We start from the raw sequence: 7,006 nt of genomic DNA, 5'->3' as shown, positions 1-7,006 counted from the left end.
ATGATCGCCACCCTCCTGCTTGCTTCATGGCTCCCCGGCATCACGCTCCTCTGCACAGGTTTACTTATCTGCTCTGTTGAGGGCAGACCAAAGTACTGCAGTACAAATCAGTTTGTAATGAGGCAAATTAAAGCTAGACCTGTGAAATGACTTTTGGAAATGTGCGCTGGCACAGTGTACCTTGGCAAGTAGGTCCGGAAAGTCAGAGTATGTTTTTAAAAACTGCTGTACAATCAAGTTCAGCACTTGGGTCATGCATAGAACGTGTACCCGGTTACCGAGCTTTAAAGCTGCCACCAAGTTACGCCCTTTGTCGCACACAACCAGACCTAGTTGGAGGTTCAGTGGGGAGAGCCACTGATCGGTCTGTTCTTTTAGCCCTTTCAACAGCTCGCCTATGATGTGAGCTTTATCACCTAAACAGATGAGCTTGAACAGAGTGTGCTGTCGCTTCACCAAGGCGAGTTATGGGGAGGCTAGTTCCACTGAGGATGAGGAGGAGGAGGAGGAGAGACAGGAACTGGAATACTGTAAGAGAATGGTCAATCATAACATACTGAACAGCTATGCTGGCTCTAGCAGCCATCTTGTGCAAAGTTAGAAAGCAACTAATTCTAAGATGTACTCTTGAAAGTCATAGACAGTTTGGAGACACAAGATGAGATCATGGCCATTAGCAGGTATAGCTGGCATACACACAGGTTAATTGGATCAGCTGCAGGGCCATGAGAATGGAAAAAGGGTAAACATATGGTAATAAATAACAGTTACTAAGAGGAACATGGAAACTTAGGAGTTCTATTGGAGTCTGGCGTAAAGAGCTTTAGGCCATGTTCATACAGTGCGTTTTTTACTGTGGAACCGCCGCGATTTTGCCGCTGCGGGTCCGCAGCTGTTTTCCATGCAGGGTACAGTACACTGTACCCTATGGAAAACAGGAACCACTGTGCACATGATGCGGGAATTAACTAAAAAAGCCACGCTGAATAGCTGCGGTAAAAAAGAAGTACCATGTCACTTCTTTTTGCGGAACTGCAGCAGTTCTGCACCCATTGACCTCCATTGTGAGGTCAAACCCGCAGTAAAACCCGAAAAAATATCTGCGGGTTTTCTGCGGTTTGTGGTGCAGAACCGCTGCAGTGTGGCTGCCCCCCCGGGCCCCAATCCCACCCCCCCATGCTCCGATGCCACCCCCCGTGCTCCGATGCCCCCCCCCCCCCCCGTGCGCCCGCCGAATCTGCCGGCCGGCAGATTCGTTCCAAAGTGCATTTTGATCACTGAGATATAATCTATCTCAGTGATCAAAATAAAAAAAATAGTAAATGACCCCCCCCCCCCTTTGTCACCCCCATAGGTAGGGACAATAAAAAAATAAAGATTTTTTTTTTCCACTAAGGTTAGAATAGGGGTAGGGTTAGGGGTAGGGTTAGGGGTAGGGGTAGGGTTAGGGTTAGGGGTAGGGTTAGGGGTAGGGGTAGGGTTAGGGGTAGGGTTAGGGTTAGGGTTAGGGGTAGGGTTAGGGGTAGGGGTAGGGTTAGGGTATTTTCAGCCATTTTAACCCTAAAAAACTTCCTAGAAAACACACAGACTCTGCATAGAAAACTGCATTAAAAAACGCACTAAAAAACGCATCAAAAAACGCATAAAAAACACACCAAAAACGCATAAAAAAGGACCTGCGTTTTCTGCCAAGAGCTGCGGTTTTTAGTGCAGAAAAAACAGCAGGGAAATCAGGAACGTGTGAACATGGCCTTTAAGTCATTGCATTTAACCATTTTATGCTTTGTCCTTGGATGTATATTTTTTCGCAGTATGATGTTATCATGTATACACCCTTTTTGCCTCAATGTGCTTTCTTTGTCTACATCATGTATAAAATGCCCCTGTTACTGTTGTTCAGGCCATGTGCACACGTTCAGGTTTTTTCGCTTTTTTTCCGTGTTTTTTCGCGCTAAAAACGCTATAAAAACTCATTACAAACGCATACATTATGCATTCTATCATTTAGAATGCATTCTGCATGTTTTCTGCACATGGATGCTTTTTTTTCTGCGACAAAAAAACGCATCGCGGTAAAAAAAATGAGCATGTTCATTCTTTTTGCGGATTTTCTGCATTTTTCCCGCAATTCTATGCATTTGGGAAAAAAACGCACAAAAACCGCATCAAAAACGCGTAAAAAAACGTGAAAAATCCACATGCGGATTTCTGGCAGAAATGTCCGGTTTTTGTCAGGAAAATTTCTGCCAGAAATCCTGACGTGTGCACATACCCTAAAAGGTAATTCTCTGTGTAACTGTCCCATTTGCCTGTAAAAAAGGACGATGGCAGCTTTTGAATGGTTGTGGACTTGAGACTTGTAAGTAAGTACACTCCTTCAGCAGCTCACCTTGATGCATCTGTCCCTGTAGTGATGTCACAGCTGATGAGTGATGGTAAAGTGTTTTCCTGTTTGGACATTGCAAATGGCTTTTTCTCAGTACCCCTAAAATCTGCCCTCCGCTTTGCATTCACGTTTGAGAAAGTGCAGTACTTGTTCACGCGATTGCCCATGGGATCTCACAGTTATGCTATGTATTTTCATCAGGCATTGGCTCAGGTTTTAGAACCCTTTGGCTACGGAGACAAAGTCCTGCAATATGTTGTATGGTGTACAATATGTTGACGAGGGCCAACAGCCCGAAACACCGTGTCTGCGAATTGAGATATTGATTTGGCTTTTATTCTAAGTCATATTGCACGACTCGTTAAAGGGTTGATTGCGACTTGTAGGATCGCTACTTCCAACAGGTGGAGCTATAGAGTTTAGGTCCTCTTTTTCTCAGAAGAGGCAATTTGCATACAATATGTTGGTGATTTATTAATTCAAACTGTCGATGAATGTGAGCATAAAGAGACCCTTGAAAATGTCTATCATACTTTGCAAGATGCAGGACTCAAAATGTGCCTAGGTAAAGTACAAATGATGAGGTCAGAGGTTAAGTTTCTGGGTGTGTCTGTCTCAGCAGAAAGAAAGAAACCAATGCATGATAGGGTTAAAGCTATCCAAGTTGTCCCCATACCAACTAATATTTCCGAGCTTAGAAAATTTTGGGGTCTTATCAATTTTTCCAAAGAATTTATTGAAGAGTTTGCTCATCTGGCTAAACCACTGTATGATTTACTAAAAGATGTTGATAATGATTTCGCTCCTGGCATTGCAGAGGGAGAACCCTTGCAGGCTTTTGAAAGTTTGAAGGGCGCCCTTATGGTGGCCACTGCATTGGTTAACCCTGTGACCCTCCCCAACCCTTTTACATCCAAACTGACACCGGTGATATATCTGTTTCCTCGGTGCTTTTACAAAAATGGTCCAAAGATAGCCCCGAAGTGTCCAGTCCGCTGTATGCCCTAGGCTACTACTCTAGGTTGCTCAACCCCGTGGAGAAAGGATTCACTCTGTGCATGAAGCACCTACTGGGCATGCACTGGACTATGAATCAAGTGTGACATATAGTGGGATTTGCTTCCTTAATTTTACAGACACCACTGAAAGTCCTAAAGTTTAAAGAAGCTTAGGTTATGGTTAAAAATCTCAAAAAGACGGGACCCTGGGAAGCAAATTGAGAAGGTACCTTTGTTACTCAAAGGAATTGGCCTTATAGTTTTAGGAGTGTGCAGGGTTAACAAACCAAGGCACAAAGGGGTTAGAATTGTTCATATTGATCAGCGTACACATCTTACTGAGATTTCTGGTAGGGACTGATACTCCACTTTTTTCTGTTTTCTCCAGGTCAGATGAAGATTTTCATATTTGACTCCTGGAACCTTGAACCTACTGGATGATTTGGAGAGGATGTTTCACACTATACAGTGGGATTCTGATAGTGTGATAGGGGGAGAAGATCGGGAAAATCCGGAAACCAAAGAATGAGAAGAAAAAGACAAAACATGGACCAAAACACTTAACTATTATGCAACTTATTTTTAGGACTAATATTTGAATTATTTTTTATTCTGTTTTTGTGTTTTTTTAGGGATTTTTGATATTACACACACACACAAGTGCATAAAACGATGAATTACCTTGACAATCTTATTTTCAATAATTCACCCATGAATATTAGAGTACTGTATGTTGTACTCTGGATAGAGTACAAGAGGGGGACTTGTAAGAGAATGGTCACTCAGTCATAATATACTCAACAGCCATGTTAGCTCTAGCAGCCATCTTGTGCAACGTTAGAAACCAACTAATTCTAAGATGTACAATACTTCTGAAAGTCATAGACAGATTGGGGACACAAGATGAGATCATGGCTATTAGCAGGCATAGCTGGCATACACACAGGTTAATTGGATCAGCTGCAGGGCCATGAGTATGGAAAAATGGTAAACATATGGTAATAAGTAAGTGTACTAAGTGATCAATGACAGTTACTAAGAGGAAGATGGAAATTTACCAGTTCTAATGGAGTTTGGTGTAAAGAGCCTCAAAGTCATTACATTTAACCATTTTATGCTTTGTCCTTGGATGTGTATTTTTTCGCAGTATGATGTTATCATGTATACACCCTTTTTGCCGCAATGTGCTTTCTTTGTCTATATCATGTATAAAAAGCCCCTGTTACTGTTGTTCAGGGCTATTACATCGCCATTCTGCCGCTGGGCCACACTATGGCCAGACTAGGGCCGGACCATGGCCAGATGTCCCAGTGTCACTTTGGACTCCTGTCCATGCCTGTAGGCTTCATTTCACTGACTGTGCTGTTCCGCCGCAAAATCTCCAAATAAACTTCAGTCTCAGCTTGATAAGAGGAGTTGGCTACATATTTTTCCCAGCGCTTACAGCTCTCAGTAAGGACTTTTTTACAAATGCAAGGCGACTGAAATCCTGATGGAAGTTGGGCCCGTTATTCTTGGTGTGGGTAAGATGTGTGATGTCCCAGCCTCTGACTTTGTCCCTGACTCCACCAGGTTAACCCAGTGTGCCGTCGTGGAAATGTATCTTTTATGGTTATGATGCTAGGTGTGCACATCATTATTGCATTTCTTGTTCTTTTTTCATGCTATACCCTAATGTATGATGTTGCACCCTATCCTTATAATATTATATAGCCGTGCATCCCTTCCTTTTGTTTCCTTACTGCTTTTCCACCTTTGGTGGCTTTCCTGCAGTGCACGCTGCATAGTTCGTTGGTATTTATTATTATCATTTTGACCACATTTTTTCTTGGTTATTGGCATATTACTGTGGTTGTACTGGATGGACTGGGAGGCTCGGGAGGCCACATGGCCAAATCAATCTGCTAATATATTCTCATCGAGCAGTATGGCAGTTTAGGATCCAGATTTTTCACAGCTATCTGATGATTTAACTGCTGCACATAAATTGGGCATAAGATTATGGTGGAACATTCAGAGCCTTAAAGAGTATCTCAGGGTGTCAATTGTACCTAGGGGTCTAAGGGTGCAGATATTCCCGGCCTGGAAACGGACACCAGTTTTTGCCAATACTTGGGAACAAGGTAACATAGTAACATAGTTAGTAAGGCCGAAAAAAGACATTTGTCCATCCAGTTCAGCCTATATTCCATTATAATAAATACCCAGATCTACGTCCTTCTACAGAACCTAATAATTGTATGATACAATATTGTTCTGCTCCAGGAAGACATCCAGGCCTCTCTTGAACCCCTCGACTGAGTTCGCCATCACCACCTCCTCAGGCAAGCAATTCCAGATTCTCACTGCCCTAACAGTAAAGAATCCTCTTCTATGTTGGTGGAAAAACCTTCTCTCCTCCAGACGCAAAGAATGCCCCCTTGTGCCCGTCACCTTCCTTGGTATAAACAGATCCTCAGCGAGATATTTGTATTGTCCCCTTATATACTTATACATGGTTATTAGATCGCCCCTCAGTCGTCTTTTTTCTAGACTAAATAATCCTAATTTCGCTAATCTATCTGGGTATTGTAGTTCTCCCATCCCCTTTATTAATTTTGTTGCCCTCCTTTGTACTCTCTCTAGTTCCATTATATCCTTCCTGAGCACCGGTGCCCAAAACTGGACACAGTACTCCATGTGCGGTCTAACTAGGGATTTGTACAGAGGCAGTATAATGCTCTCATCATGTGTATCCAGACCTCTTTTAATGCACCCCATGATCCTGTTTGCCTTGGCAGCTGCTGCCTGGCACTGGCTGCTCCAGGTAAGTTTATCATTAACTAGGATCCCCAAGTCCTTCTCCCTGTCAGATTTACCCAGTGGTTTCCCGTTCAGTGTGTAATGGTGATATTGATTCCTTCTTCCCATGTGTATAACCTTACATTTATCATTGTTAAACCTCATCTGCCACCTTTCAGCCCAAGTTTCCAACTTATCCAGATCCATCTGTAGCAGAATACTATCTTCTCTTGTATTAACTGCTTTACATAGTTTTGTATCATCTGCAAATATCGATATTTTACTGTGTAAACCTTCTACCAGATCATTAATGAATATGTTGAAGAGAACAGGTCCCAATACCGACCCCTGCGGTACCCCACTGGTCACAGCGACCCAGTTAGAGACTATACCATTTATAACCACCCTCTGCTTTCTATCACTAAGCCAGTTACTAACCCATTTACACACATTTTCCCCCAGACCAAGCATTCTCATTTTGTGTACCAACCTCTTGTGCGGCACGGTATCAAACGCTTTGGAAAAATCGAGATATACCACGTCCAATGACTCACCGTGGTCCAGCCTATAGCTTACCTCTTCATAAAAACTGATTAGATTGGTTTGACAGGAGCGATTTCTCATAAACCCATGCTGATATGGAGTTAAACAGTTATTCTCATTGAGATAATCCAGAATAACATCCCTCAGAAACCCTTCAAATATTTTACCAACAATAGAGGTTAGACTTACTGGCCTATAATTTCCAGGTTCACTTTTAGAGCCCTTTTTGAATATTGGCACCACATTTGCTATGCGCCAGTCCTGCGGAACAGACCCTGTCGCTATAGAGTCCCTAAAA

Source organism: Ranitomeya imitator, chromosome 2, assembly GCF_032444005.1.
Source record: "Ranitomeya imitator isolate aRanImi1 chromosome 2, aRanImi1.pri, whole genome shotgun sequence".
In the NCBI taxonomy this organism is placed as follows: domain Eukaryota; kingdom Metazoa; phylum Chordata; class Amphibia; order Anura; family Dendrobatidae; genus Ranitomeya; species Ranitomeya imitator.
This window is presented reverse-complemented; position numbering follows the sequence as displayed.